The 15,774-nt window shown below is 45.7% G+C and overlaps 1 protein-coding gene across 6 annotated transcripts in view; it reads right to left on the reverse strand.

Annotated features, from left to right (window-relative positions):
* LOC118510796 (beta-1,4-glucuronyltransferase 1) overlaps window positions 1-15,774 on the reverse strand; it is an 84,757-nt gene that overhangs the window by 20,493 nt on the left and 48,490 nt on the right. The window contains exon 1 of one of the 6 annotated variants that reach the window (XM_036053107.1): window positions 671-758. The exons of the other annotated variants lie outside the window; for them this stretch is intronic. The gene's annotated coding sequence lies outside the window, so the exon portion shown is untranslated. Of the gene's footprint in view, window positions 1-670; window positions 759-15,774 lie in introns of those variants that run through there. 6 annotated transcript variants of the gene reach the window in all.

Raw genomic sequence — 15,774 nt, forward strand, 5'->3', positions numbered from 1 at the left:
GGTTCCTTACACTTAGCTCCTTAGATCAGGCCCTTTCGACTGAACCCATTATACTAGGCCCCTTAGGACCGTTGAACTATGCCCCTTGGAATATGCTTCTTGGACTATGCCCCTTGGACCAGGCCCCTTTGACCAGGCTCTTTGAACTAAGCCCCTTGGTCTAGGCCCCTTAGACTAGGCCCCTTAGACTAGGCCCTTTGGAACAGGACTATTAGATAAGGTCCCTTGAACTATGCCCCTGGAACTAGGCCCCTTGGATTAGGCCCCTTAGACTAGGCCCCTGGGACTATGCCCCTTAGACAAGACCCCTTCGAACAGGCTCAATGGAGCAGATCCCTTGAACAGGCTATTTGGAACATATCCATTAAACTATGCCCCTTGGAACATGTCCATTGGAGAAGGTTATTTGTTCTAGATACCTTGGACTAAGCATTGAAGAAACTCCTTTGGAGCAGGCTATTTGCGCTAACACTCTTTTACTAGGCCCCTTGCAGTAGGCTCTTAAAACTAGGAACCTTTGATTAGGCTCCTTGAGCCAAGTCCCTTTGAGCAGTCCCCTTAGACCAGGCCCCTTTGATGCGGGCCCCTTGGAGCAGGCCTCTTGGACTAGGTCCCTAGCAAAGGGTTTCTTGTTCTACGCCTTTTTAAACAGTCTCCTTAAATTAGGTACCTTGGCTTAAAAAATAGGCTTCCCGTTGTAGCTGTTGGTCAAGTGAAGGATTAAAGTCGCCACAATAAACTCAGAGAGTACTAATTCCGATTGAAATCTACAAATCCTGAGATCCTCTTGATGGTGTACCGCGTAACTCAAGTGCTTACTGTATTTTCCAACACCCTTCGCATAGTGCTAAAAGCAAGGCTCGTCTGTCTGGAACTGAAAAGCCGCAGACAGCGGACCAGATCGTTACCGTTCGGTTAGCAAACAGCACGAACCAGGCGTATGGAGACGCATGGTGTTTGTACGCTTTTTAATGTTGTCCTGCGAACCCTTCCCTAAATGTCTGCCACAGCAGTTTGCTGATCCTTAATTACGCTTGTATTATGTGAAAATGGTCATATGGGGCGCGCTCTATCGTCCGTGGCGTACCGACTCCATTCTCGGCTGATCGGATCGGTGCCGGGGTTTCGAAGTAAAAGCATTTTCCCCCCGTTGGGACCGTGGTTCGTTGATAAACCGGGATTATGGGACTATTGTGGAAGGCGAAAATCCTTCCCGCCATCGAAAGGGACGACAAACTGCTGCATTTTCCCGATGTTCCCTAAGGGGCATCGGGTTCGGGAACAATAATTCAAACTAACTCTTTCTGTAGGGTTCACTAATTTGCGGCAGTACTTCCTGGATTAGCCACTCTCCGATAGGGAGCATCGGACACATCGGATGTAATTTGCATCACACAAGGGAAAACTGATGTAAATAAATTACCATTCCCTGATGTCCCTTATGCAAAAGTTGTCAATTTTTTCCCTCAATACAGCAAACTGGATTTAATTATTTCTCGCATATTTTACACGCCACTAAATCATACGTCACGCGGCCAACACGCTGACAGAAATTAATGACGCCACGGTGTAGTAACGCAACCGAAAGGCTCATTAATTTGCTGATGACTCCTATAATCCGTCACCCGTGCCCGGACGCCCGCTTCCTGGTTCGCATTACGGGGCAATCGCGAGAGCTAAGGGCTAATGCCACAAAACCACAATCGCTGCTTATCGTTCCCTTATCCGTCGGCGCTTCGACCAATGGTCCACCACCATCACCATGAAATGCGTTAAGGTAAGGCTCGAGATTCAATAATCCTTCTTCGATTTCGCCTGCTTGCACCATTAATCGCGCGGAAAAACAAAACCGGATGGGCACGCAGCATGTACCCGTGGCCCGGTTCTACAATCAATCATCCGCGTCTTACTTCCGACGCTGGGCTTTGCGAACGGGCCAGTACACGACGGTGCTTAGATTCATCAATTTCACTCAAGAACTCAGGCGGAGTTCTTCTTCTGGAGCCGAAGATAATATTTATGATCCGCGCTGAGCAACCAAGCCATTTGCTGACTTCTGATGGATAATTTTTCTGGGCAGGTAATTCCCATCGGGTCGATGTCGTGCGGGGATTGATTTTTCCTTATAAGTTTTTGTGGCGAACCTTCGCCGAAGTTAAGCGGGCCCTTGCGCTTAGCGTTTCGGAAATACAAAAGACATTACATTTGCTTAAAATTGGCTTCTTTTTTAAAGGAAACGGAATGCCCTTGACAGAGGGACTGCCCTGCCTAAAGACGACCACATCCTCCTCCGGATGGAATGAAGATTAATTATACATGCTTAAACATTTTTGTTTCCTTCCCTTTAGTGTGGCTTTACCCACTTATTAAGAATACAAGAAAACTGCGCCACAAAACACACACACACCGCAGCAGCAGCAGGTAAAGGAAATTACTGCGAGCGAATGAAAAATTGCGTCGTATAATAAGCGCGAACAGGAAGCCCAACAATTGTTTGAATCATTTTTCCACCGCTGTGGGGCGCTAATTTTTCGCGGCCCCGAAGACTTAAAATGCGATCTTCCTAATGAAAGATGAGCACATGATCATAGTGTCGCCGTTTTTCGGTGATTCAGTGTTTGAAATTTGTGTTTCCTCTTGCTCTTTGGAGCATGGTTTTAGATTGGCTTCCAAAAGCTCGAAGGCATATCAGTTCCCACATCGAAGCCGATGACGACGGGCAAGCGTTTAACGAAGTCTTCACGTTTGCTCCCATGTGACCTTAACCCTGCCGGGGACCGGAAAGGACCCACCGCGGGATCAAGCACCAAGGTAACGGACTGATGCTTCGTTCGCACACACATACAAAAAAATCCAAACAACAGAAGAAAACGGCCCACCGAAACCGTCGCCGATCGTTCCATCGCTTGTGGCTGGCTTGGTAAAACAACAACCATCTATCGAGAGCCACAGGTACCCATCACATCGATAAGCTTACATCTTAATTAGCGTCCATTGCCGTCCGTGCGCCTCCTCTCGATCGATTTCGAGCCCCAGCATTTCCACGAAAGCGACCTGCGCCTAAAGCGTCCACGACGCGCCGGGACGGGACACGGTGGTTGCAAAATGTTTGCCCTTTCGTTTGTGCGTTCGCAGCTCTGTGCGATTTTTGGGAACCTGGTGAGAAACGAACGTGTCTGGTTTGGTTTTTCGTGGTCGCGGTTTCTGCGTAGCGTTTGCGTCTTACGGGCTAATATTTACATAAAATGGAACGCAAAATTTGTAATCAATTTTATGGCAAAGGCGATCGTTTCTCCGCGAGTGCGATGAGAAGCCTTTTTTCTCACAGCAGCATTTGAAGCTTTTGTTGTTTAATTTGACAACAGAACATGGCGGTGAAAATAGTCAGCAATGTATGATTGAAATTCCATGTGAAAATGAGACAAGAACTTCAGTTAATATCTCTTTGTTAATCATAGCACATTTTTTCTCAGGAGGCTCATAGTACACTATGTAAAGCTGCTCCCACCAAACCGTTAATCAAGTTTTATAGTGATAAACATATGTCCAGAAATATATATAAAAAGATGTTACGTTTTAATAAGAACAAAATTGTAAGTAAAAAATACGTTATTTAAAAACAACACTCACCCACAGTACCACAAAGCTTAACAAAAAGGCTCACATTAACACATGTTAGTTCGATCCCACCGATGAATTGTATGAGACAAAATGTAAATAATTGTTTCAAAGCTTTTAAGCTATTTGACAGATATTCATCATCTCATTTAATTTGTTTCAAATTTTTTCTTTCACAAATATTTTATAGTTTTCGACGCTCATCGTTTTAAATTCGAACTCATTCCCACCAAATAATTTTTCAACTTCAATAAAAACTTCAATAAAGAAGGTATGCTGTTTTATATGAATTGCAATATGAGAATGCAAAATAGCACTAAATAACAATTGATTTATTGCCGAAAACAATATTCACCAAATTAGGGCCATCTCGTAAAACTCGAGAAGCTCACACTATCAAATTTCCAGCGAGTCCCAGCACGAAGTTTATTTTTGTATCCCGAAAGTTGTTCCTAATTGCCAATTAACTTGCAATGCGATTCAATGGATACAAAAAAAACAAAACACGAAACAAGATACAACGGCAATAAAAAGGTGGAATTGTAACCAACACCTTCAATCAAATGCAGCTTACATTCATCCGTCAACCTACCATTAAGCACATTTGCTACAAATCATCCTTTACAGGGCCAGTGTTCTGTCTCTGGCTCGTCCGATCGGTCGCTATTGTCCACCGTATCGCGTCTAAAGCACCTCGTTTACTGCAAACTAAAACATAATTATTCTGAAGCGTAGTGAATTGAATATGTCAGCCACCGGACCCGATGACATGGTCGGCAATTTCAGCCAAGAGATCCCCCCGCCCGGAACGTTACGCTTCAGGGCAACAGAGCACAACCCGTACTAAATCACATGCAACAATGAGCTGCAGAAAAATGCCCACAAGAATGAACTAACAAAAGGATTTTATTTACGCTCTTTCCTTGTCTCTTTTCCTCTTTCCTCGGGGAGTTTTGCTTGCAATCTTCATAATGAAACATTTCTTCAGCCCATACTTAGGCGACTAATAGCAGCTGATTAATGCTGGGCAGTATCAATTTACGCCTGGTTGTAATTAGCAGCAGCAGCAGCAGCAGTCATGTGTCTATCCCTATCTTTGTTCATGTTCTCCGGGAGTTTTTTTGTTGTTGCTTCCACCTTATGTCAGTTTTCTTTCATCCGCCTTTTTACTGCGCAAGATTTTTCCCTTTGACGAGCCCCATACATTGCATCATCATATCCCGCACGGGAATAAAATCCAACCTCCTCGGCGTTCTGCAATCTAAATGTCTCGGCCCACTTTGGACTTCGGAAACCGCTCCACATACGCGCCCGGTTACAAACAACCGCCCGTTAATGGATTTGGGGTTGGAATTGAACAAAATGCTGCTTGTCTGGTGACGCCATGCGCGCCACGCCGCCTCCGAGAAGTGAAGCTGCTTCCTGACACTAATTAAACCGTGTTATAAATGAGATTTAAAGCACCTTACCAACCACAGCTGCACCCGGAGGAAGCTGTGAAGATAAGATCAAGCTTCTACGCTTCTACACTGCGCCCGACCGTACGATAAAGCGTAAATGAAGCGCAACAAACCGACGACTCCGGGGATCAAATGGACGATCGATTCCAGCGCGTACACGGACCCGTGTTGCGGTTTGTTTATCATTCCTTCCATTGGATTGTTTTATGTTTATGCTTCTTCTTCGCCAACTCTTCGCCGTTCAATTCGCGAAGAATCACCCGCAACACCCGACCCCCGATGTAGACGCTACAATTTATCATGCATTCGCCCATATGGATGATGTGTCCCGGCGGCCCGTCGGTATCTTCCACGGGACAGAAGATGCTTGCATAGCCGGGCGAACGGCGAAAAGCCCTACACTAACGCAACACAGGAATCAAACCATTCCGTCCGTTCGCCTAGCTATAAAACTGTCCGGTTGGTAATTAATTCTACCACATTCTTACCACACCAGGCCACCTCCATTCAGGGATCTCCTCAACCTCAACTTCCACGAGATTTCTATGTTCCGCCGTCGAACACCAGCTCTTTACGCTGTGTGTGTGTGTGTGTGTGTTCAGTGGGCTATAATTGGACCTGGTCGGAGAGGACACGCGGAAAATACCACACAAGATTGCAACGACGGCTATTAATAGCGCAGAAGAATTAAAAAACATTCCGTCCGCCCGCAGCTTCTTCCAGGATCGCTCTTTCCTCGAACAGGAAACCTCAAAACCACAGTCACAACATACCGCGCGCAAACTAGGGAACGATTTGTAATCAAGCAGCCCCGTTTGCCAGGTGAAATCGATACGTCTTGAGGAATTTGAGAAAAAATGTTACAGAAAGTAATATCCTTCTGGTTGGTATGCATGTGCAACGCTGCCACCGCATGGAGAGGACGATGACTTCGATGTGTGAGCCGGTGTTGTAGGGAGGAAAAAAAAACACAACCTCCGCGTGGAAAAGAGGTTCCAATATCCTAGCTGCTGGTCAGTAATGCCTTCAGGGGCACACACTCTACGCTCGACCGATCGATCCATGGCCGGATATTGGATATTGGAACGGAAGATTGAGCTATGGGGAGTGTCGCCATTCGTCTCCGTGTTTTTTTTTTCACTTCTCTTCTTGACGATGTCCGCATCCCCTTTTCTGTCATTCGAGTTCCTCCCGATCTCCACAAACATTCCTTCTACGATGTCAGGATTTATTACCGAGTGCCGAACGACCATCGCTGGAGATATTAATTACTAGGGCAGATTTTATCCTTCTCCGTGCCCACCATGCGAACCATGGGAGTTTGGAGTCATATATATATATTTTTTTGTTGCTGTTGTAGCCCTACCACTCTAGAACTGAGGATGGTTCGCTTGCGTAAGGTTCGGTTCTCCCTCGAAGAGTCGTTGCTCTCACCACAGGTACCTCTTGTCGTAAATCGTCACTAAACGATCGGAAAACACGACCTTGGTGTCACGGAACCTATCGTAGAACTCGTCGATTACCTTCACGCGGGAGGGGGGGGGGGGGTGGGATTAGCGCTAACGATGCTCCGGGCCAGATGTCGACCTTCACCAGGTTAAACGGGGGCCTTCAAACAAACGGACACAACGCTCGAAAAAGGATAGGATCTTTAATTGGTGCTCCAACCAAAAAATCGTCTTTTTTTCGGAAGTCTCTCATCGGAACACCGTTCGACCAAGTAATCGTGAGTGACGGAACGGACGAGAGCTCCAAAAGATTGACAGATTAAAAAAACACGAAACCCCATCATTATAAGAGCTCCACACGTTTGATGTTGTCACTGCTGCTAGCGAAACTGGCAGCATGGCATTGAGAAAGGCCAAGGTAAACGGGAAGTATAAACACACTCTTGTGCCATAATTTGCGTTCGGGTTTTTCGTCTTTATTTGCTCCACTTCAAATGGAACCAAAAATCAATCAGACGAGTTGTACAGCTAGCTGGGCACTGCAGCATGTGAGGGACGACGGATTGCAGCGCGGTATAAGCTGCAGTGACATTACCGCTGCGTCAAACTCGTGGAGAAGCATGGAGAATCGCGTTTGAAAGGATTGCATTAATAATTCCACTGAAATCCACTTTTGCCATTACCGAAAGTGACCGTTTGCTGTACTAATGAATTTATTTTCAGTCGCTTTCCGCTGTCGCAACGCAGCGGGCTCAAACGGGCCTTGATAAGAGACGCAGAAAAAGCATTTGAAAAGGAAATTTTAATTTGCTAATTGCATACATTTAGGGGCTCCTAAACGCATTCTAATGGAGATTGTGAACCCCTGTGAAGATAGGTAAAAAGCATTGAATTTAGCCCTTTTTAAGCCCTTATTAGAGTCCACTTTATCAAGACTGTCAAATGGGGATGTAAAACAGCGTCGATTGAGCAGCAGCGGCAGCGAATGCATGTAAAATGGATTTCCTTCCCATTGTTGGCCACTAATGGACGTTCCCAATTATTCTAATCATCCATAGCTCGCCATCGCGGTGGACATTGTAACCGAAATTATCGATCATGCGACAACCGGCGTTGTCTATTTTAGTGTTTCCCCCCGGGTTTCCCCAGGCGGCTGTGCTGTATTGTTGATCAAAGAAAGGAAAAGCGCTCTTTTGTGTCCAGTATCGGATCGATTATAGTAAAGGGTTAGATTATGTTCTAGCTACCTCGAAAAGAGCGCAGCATAGAGACAATTATGGTCAATGATGCGTAAGGAACAAACAAAAGGGAACGCTTCAAAGTAGCGATGGTCCCCCTAACCGCTGGCTGATTGCTGATGATCGCGGAAAACCACCATCAATCAATTGACATTACGGTGTCACCTAGCATGGTCACGGCTGACGCAAACGAACCGGGCGCTACCTACCACCGTGTTGATTTGTCCCGAGGGACAATTTCGTTCTCGGCATTCCGGCAGCACAGTAACGCCACCACCGGGGCGGCGTGACACACTCGATAGCGTGATCTCCTGGGAGGTCAATCATGCAAAGTGCATGCAAGTTGTATATCGTGTAATAAGCCATTGCAGCTACCGGTGACTAATCCACGGTGGTAAGCAGCAAGCAAGGTCAGAAAGAGGACGTCCCCAAACACGGTGAACGAATCGATCAATGATGAAGGAGCTGGTGGACCGGGAGGTATTTTGGAAAACCGGCAGTTTCTTAACCCGTTGTGGAATCTTTGGACCCTCGTAATCACTGTTTTGCTTTCTAGCCACCTTTCCAGAAGTTGGTCATTCGGTTTTGCTGCTCACCGCCACCACGCTTACCTTCGCCACCACGAAATTCGGTAATGATGGTTCGTCACGCAACGTACCGCCCAAATCTTCCCAAGCGGCTGCCGGCCGCAACACCAGCTTCGGAAGAAGAAAGCTTGCATGGGCGACATGTTGTCGTCTCTCGAGGCTTTCCCCCCGCATAGTAAGCATCAATGCAAACATGTCCATGGATTGTTTCGTTTTTTGCAAAGTCGGTGAAGCAATTTTCTAATGCTCGTTACTAACTCGGTCAGTTGGGTCGCCAACCAGTCGAGGGAGCTTTGGTGGAGCCGTTCGACGGCTTTATCCTCACAGTGGGCTACCGGCATAACGGAACGCCCGGTCCGCGGAATTGGGCACGTCATCATCATCATTATTGTTAGGTTAGGTTCTGCCGATTATCAGCACAGGGAAAATCAAAGCGGAACACAACAATGGTTAATTTGGACGGTTCGTGTGGCTTTCAATCCCTCGAAGCATGTGGGATAGATCCCCTTATACTCTTCGGAAGGGTCATGATGAGCAGAACGGTGCATCAACTATTTGTGCGCTTCGTCTCCCTTCTGGCAGGCTATTAATTTCTTCTTTCTCCAGCGTGCTATTAAAACCACCCTTAAAGCTCATTTTAATCTGACTGGAGTGTGTGTGTTTTAATTTTCCAAATAGAACTTTTGTTCGGGAGGTCAAAGGGAGCAGTTGAAAGATTTCAATCTAAAAGGTATTTAGTGGGCTAATAGGCGCACCACGCACAACGAAATTGTATCTCATCTCACGGAGCGATGTTCGGCGGGGCGATTGTTTCGCTCGAGGGATCCCAGCAAAGAACGAGGTCGTTGTCGTCACCGTTCGTCGTCGTCACCATCGTCGACCTGACACATGTGCTCCAGGTTCTTCCGAACTTCTTTGTGGAGCCATCCATCAAAAGATGTAAGGAATTCATCACACTTTTACCGTTACCCAAACACACCGTGTGTGAGATGTGTTCCTCGTTTCTTCTTCCTCTGTTGGTCCTCTCCGGCTTACCGTGTCAACACAATAAGGGCATTATTAATTACCCCCCTACGCTGGTCAGAAGAAGGTCTGGAATTCTTCATGTCCACAACTTCATATCGTATTGTATGGGAATTAAAAAACAAAACAATCGGCAGCGAGTCCACCACTCACTTCGCCAGCCATCATCAGTGGTAGTGCGTGGTGGTGAGGAGTAAGTGGGCCCTTGACATAATTTTGGCAAATGGCTGACATTCACTCCAGTCCAAAGGGGACAATGTGTGATGCGAAACACGACGAGCACGGCAGAGCATGTCATCTTGAGCATGACATTCGAGTGGACATTAATCCTCGACCCAAGTGTCCAAGTAGTAGTGGCCTGCTCTGTAGTGGGTTCGCATTTGCGTGCAGAGTTTGTGACAGTTGTCCATTTGCCTTCTTAAATTTCGCACTCACAATTGGTCTTTAATCATTTGCATACCTTCCACTACGAGAGGCTTCCAACTACAATGATTCTAAAGGCCCGAGATGGTTTAACAACGATAACTTCCCCATTCTCGTTCTTTCGATCCTAAGTACAACCCTTCGAACCTTCCCCAGAGAGCAGAATAAAGTTCGGCAAAATATTTATACACCCGAATCCGCACCACCGCACCAACACAAAATATTCATCACTTCCCGCAGCACGCACAACACAGTTTAGAACATCCCAAATTTGTGTGTACGTCTGGTTTTGTAGTGTTATCTCGATCGGTCCAGATTTTCGCGGTGCAAGACGAAATTCTTGCGGCGTCATTATATTTTCAAGCGCACCCCTTTTTCGTGCAGAAACCCTTCGACGCTGTTCGACCACGTGATAAGACCCGTATGAAGCCCCTTTTTCGGAATATCTCCAGATAGTCGGGGAGATCCCTTCAACCGAAACACCAGCATCAATTTTATGCTTTTTCTTTCTACATCGATCGATGCTTCCTTACAGCCCTTATCCGACCGAGCACGGATCTCTGGGTGCCCAGATTTGCCAACTCACGCACCCTTTTTGAAGATTCTCTTGTGGACGTTGCTTTTTTGCCCTGTGTTGCTTAACTTCAAACAATGATTTTTTAATTCTTTTTTGTTGCTACCGAGTTAAAAAGAACCTGGAATTTACAACAACAACAAAAAAGCCGGGCCGATAATGTTGATGGTGTTACGGAACAAAGGATTATAAATTGTTAAAAATCATCCTTTGCTGGGACTTAAGAAGAGGAAGTAGTGCTCTGAATTTAACATGAATCAAACGAATTCCTAATTCTCCAAGTCAAATCAAATCAACTCCATAAATAAGAACTGCTATGTTTCCTGAATTCTAGTCCGAAGATATATTTCCCAGAGCTCTAAGAGTTTAATTCCTGTGAGAACCGAAACCTCAGAATTGATAACTACCAAAAGCACAAACAATCGAATTGGATTTAAGTTTTCGACTGGCTCAACCTAATCAAAAACGGCATAATTATTTAACTTCATAATCATCACTACTTCTAGAACGCTTGTGCTTCCTGATCCGGCTACCGACCGACCGACTTCCAAAGATCAAGGTCGTAATGGATAGCGGAAAAGCGGATGCCGGTCAGAAAAAAGGGTGGTCGCTCTCTCTCTCTCTCTCTCTCTCTCTCTCTCTCTCTCTCTCTCTCTCTCTCTCTATCCATCATCTTGTTGTTTCTGTTTTCTGGAGCTTGCCTAATGTTACGATGGAAATGTCAATGCTGTCCAAGTACGTCGAGCAACGAGACAGTAAGCGATATGGTCCAGCGCATTCCCATCGAACCATCCCAAGTGACGGTCGGAGCACATGACTGTTTGTGGTGTGTTTCGGACTGATGTGAGTGGGTGAAGTTATTCGAAATTCCGTCCGTCGCCATAGTGTCCCATCTGTCTGTTGCCTTTCCAAAGGCACACACACGCGAGCACAGAGAAACGCCCTTCTAACCTCCGTAACTAATGACGATGGCCGTGTTAAGCGACGCGTTAGATTGCGATCTTTCAACCTTTCGGCTGAGATTTTCATCGCAGCAGCATCCTCAACTCTGCTCTGCCCGGTGGAGAAAGTTTTGCGGTTTCAGCGTCTAAAATGATGATTGCAACTGACCCTTGAAACGGTGCCATAACTCCCTCCTCGCTAGATGCGAGGACCGTCCGGCCTTACAGAATCGGTATAAATGTTAAATAATACAGATAACGCTACATTGCTCATTCCAACACATACTCTTGAGGGTCTTACTCTTGGGAAGGTCTCGACCATGTAGGATGGCGATTCGTTACGGTCCCATATCGGTCGGTCAGTAAGGCTTCATACACTCTACACCATCGCACGAGTGAGAAAGCGGCAGACTCTTTACGAGCATTAAAACAAGCTTTATAACGTACCCGGTGCAACTGCTTCGCTTGATGTTCTTGAGTTCGGTGCGCTCCAGTAGATTCCCCATGGTGTAGAATCCATAATGTCTGGCCTCCCTTGCACAACCACGAGCAGGAAGCATGAAGCCAGTCAGGGGGAAGACAAATTTTTCATTTAGTACCCTCCCGCTAGCCGTCGACCAGAGCTCGTGCCGCCACTAATTCCACTAAAACCTCAAGCTGCGGGCAGTGTTGCCAACTTCGTGACTTGCACAAACGACTTCCCGAAACGAGGCCCAAACGGCACCCTGTCACCATCGTTAGCCTAATCCGTGTGATTTTTACTCGAATCATTTACAATTAATTTTCCCATCCCAGCCCCGGTCAAACTATCCTTCGTCAAGCATCATTAAGTGCCTTTGCTTACTAAGGGACATAGTAGGACCTCCCCAGGACAGCCGACGAGTGTGTGCTCGGCACCGATAAAACTCGATCGGCTCTTGAACGGCATCGTGAGAAGGATGCAAAAGTTGCTCGTTATTAGTTTGCTTTTTGTCCCCCGAAATACGCTTGGCCCCCACCCCTCCACGGAAACTATTCAAATCGCAACCCCCAAAAGTCACCGGTGTTTTAGGGCTTACAAGATGGGCGTTCTAAGCCCATCCAGACTTTTCACCAGCTTCATTGTGGAGCTGCGAGAACACACACACCAAACACATCGACCAAATTCCAACCGTCAAGTAGTAATGCGCTGGGCTGTGAAAAGGTGTAGTTCCGCTCCGGTGGTGCTGCTGCTGCTGCTGCTGGAATGCGGCAGAGACTTTACCTCAAATAATGGTTATGCAAATGAGCATATTCTCCATATCTTCAAATATATGTGCAAAATTAAAGCTCTGCCGAAGGAACGGTGGAGGCTAGCTGTGAAAAGGTCTTCGGTCTTGGGATGGGTGCGTTGTTTCTCGGTAGGCCTCGTCGGTTCGGTGCTGCAGTGAGACATTAATTAGCTTGCGGAGTGCCACAATCTGCAACTAAATTACCAGTGGTCAAAATTTATTAGGCATGGTTAAAAGGTAAGTGAACTGCGTCGAGATGGAGTCGTCGACGGCTGAAATAATCGTTTGATGCTTGCATTTTAACATTTTAAGTGCAGTTGCTGTGTGCATTGTTCTTTACATTAGCTTTCATACGAACTCTAAAGGTACTTTTAACAGGGAAAATGGTGTAGTATTGAGGAAGATTCGCCTAAAGAGAGGTTTTACTAAAAACGAAATAAAAAATATGAAGATACCAATACTTTTTATATAAAAATGCAGCTTTGCATCGCGGATTGCATACATATAAGTCAAAAATGCTAATAAACCTAAACATTTGAAATTTTACGGCCGTACAATATTTAATGCATGATCATAGAGCAATTAAAAAATCAAATTAAAATCCCATTCGAAAAAGAAAAATCAATAGCAGGGTTTTACAGATGATGTTTAAATGTCAACCGTATCTCTTTGTTACAGTTAACGAAAATGTCAATATGACGATTTTTGATTCCTTGGATAGGAATTTCTATTTTATCAAGTGATATTTGAACAACCCTGACGAACCGTGTGTTTTTTTACGCTCTCCAGGGCTTGGCAAACCAAATTATTAGAGGCTATTTGGTCACGGAGATTGCATACTTTCAAATGTGAAGCTAAAAGTTATGTAATTTGCTTAACAAAATTGATAAAAATAACACAAAAATTAAAAAATTTAATAAAATAAGTTCAATAAAATCTAGCTAAGGAATCAAGATAAGCAAGCGAAGTATGCCACGATTAGTTCACCAGCCAGATTAGCCCATAAATCCGACCGTTGTTCCGTGCTGTACATCAATCAACCGACGCGATGCACCCTTCGGAAGTGCAAATCTGCCACCACCTTGAGATCAAAAAGGTTAGCTGCACGCTTTGCTGGCTTGCATGGGGTTTAATAAATTCCTTGACCATATACAATTCCTGCCCACCCCATTCAAAGGTATGCAAATTAAGCCACTACGTTGCCCTTCGTTTGCTGGTTTCGTTCGTGCTGGAGGGGAGGGGGCGATGTTCGGTGGTTACAATTCCCATGCAAAATGCATTCGTAAGGGGGGCAGCTCACAATGTAATTGCAACGAGCTCATTTTCCTGTTCGGAGTAGCAAGTGCTTTGCGAAATCTTTCTCGATAAGTAAAACCCTTTCTTTTTGTTGCTGACTGGGCTTGTTGTTGATATAGAGCATTCTATTAATTAATTGACGTAGACACTCGAAGGAAAACAGTCAAGCAAGCTATCAGCAATATACATTGAAGGCCTTTAAAGAAACCCTAAAGCTAATTGCAAAAAAATTAAAGAAAACTCCCAACCTGCAAGGGCCTTCTCTTTCGACAACGATCGCATTTGAAAAATTAGAGCAACACCAACACCGTGCTTTCCCAACACGGTTTAGCTGAGCTGGTCGAAAATAAAAACGACGAACTGACACACCGCGCCGTTCACAATTGCGTCATGTGTCAGGGGCCATTTTTCCAATGCCTTATTTTCCAGCATTAACCCATATTTTCATCCGTTAACAGTGGGGTGAGGAAAACCGAACCAACAGGCGGGCAGGCGGGCAGTGATGAACAACAATTCCAACCGTTTTTCGTTTGGGATTTTTACCCTTCAGCTTGAGCCAGTCTCTAGTGGCAGGGGGTTGCGATGGCTGATTGCAATTAAAAATGCAACCTTCTGCGTTTGCAATAATGCTGTTATGTTTTCGGGCCAAACATCAACGTCTAGCGGGTGGGTGGTCTCGGTAGGGGAGGTCGAATGTCTGGGGGTGGGTGGTGTGTGCATTGTTTTTAGTGTGCCATCACCATGGTGTGTGTGTTTGTGGGTGAATTGTTGCATGAATATTAACCTGTCTCTTTGCCCATGCCAGCCATTGTGCATCCTGTGCTTGAGGGTTGTTGAGTCGCACGCCGAAAAATGCTTCCTCCTATGATGCACCACCGATTGGCTCGTGAACTTGACACAGTTTTTTAACCGTACCGGTGTGTGTGTGTTTGAGCGAGGTGTTGCATCAACCGAAACAAGCCCGTGATTTAAATATGAGCCAGTCCCCCCCTCGACCAGCACATCCATAGGAAGTGAGTGAACAAATTGTTTCGTTTAAAACCGATCATTCCGATGGCACGATGACACCACGCTGACGGGAAAAAAATCTTGTCTAGTGGGTCATGTCAAAGGGGTTAAAGTAACCATTTTCCTTCCACGATTCCTCATCAATAAAACAAAACGAGCTGTAAATGTAAAGAGAAAACTGTTGCCTGTACCACCCGTACTGTACCGAGAACGGCAGCAACAACCACCAGCGACCGGAACTTCCCGAACTGCACGTTCCGAGCCGAATGTGATAAAGGATGCGAAAACTTGATTGAAAATTTCCACTTTACGATCGAACGTCCAATCGTGTCCAATCGCCTGGTCTTGCATTTTCTTCCCCCCTCTTGTTCTCCTTGCAGCAGGGAAAAAAGCAAAACGAACGGGCAAGAAAAATTGGAACAAAAATCACGTACCCTTCGGTGCGCTAAGGACTGGATCAGGATATCGATCCAACGGTTGATACCACACAACGAACTGGAAGGTTGGAGCACTGTGTGTGTGTGACTGTGTGGAGGAGGTGGAACCATTTCCCTCTTTTCTCTTCGTCAATATCCTATTCGTTTCTTAATTTTTCATCTACGAGCTTTCGACTTGTTTACTCGCTCGAAACGCAAGTTCAACGCTTCGGCAGGACATCCTTCCAGGACTTTGCTTTCCCATCACCATCACCAGGCCAGGATTTGTTTTACTTCGTGCCTTGCGGGGTACCGGAATTGAGCGATACATTTCCCGGATCCGGTAATTGGTTCAATCAGTGAAAATCCAAACGCAACACATCGCTCCTATCAGCCGGGATTTGCTGGGACCAGGGCCGGGTCGGTAACTAAGTAACAATAGAAACGATCCAGCTTGGAACGTTCTAGAAAGAAGAGTAGGAAAATAAACGA

This window comes from Anopheles stephensi, chromosome 3 (genome assembly GCF_013141755.1).
Source record: "Anopheles stephensi strain Indian chromosome 3, UCI_ANSTEP_V1.0, whole genome shotgun sequence".
NCBI classification, from domain to species: Eukaryota; Metazoa; Arthropoda; class Insecta; order Diptera; family Culicidae; genus Anopheles; species Anopheles stephensi.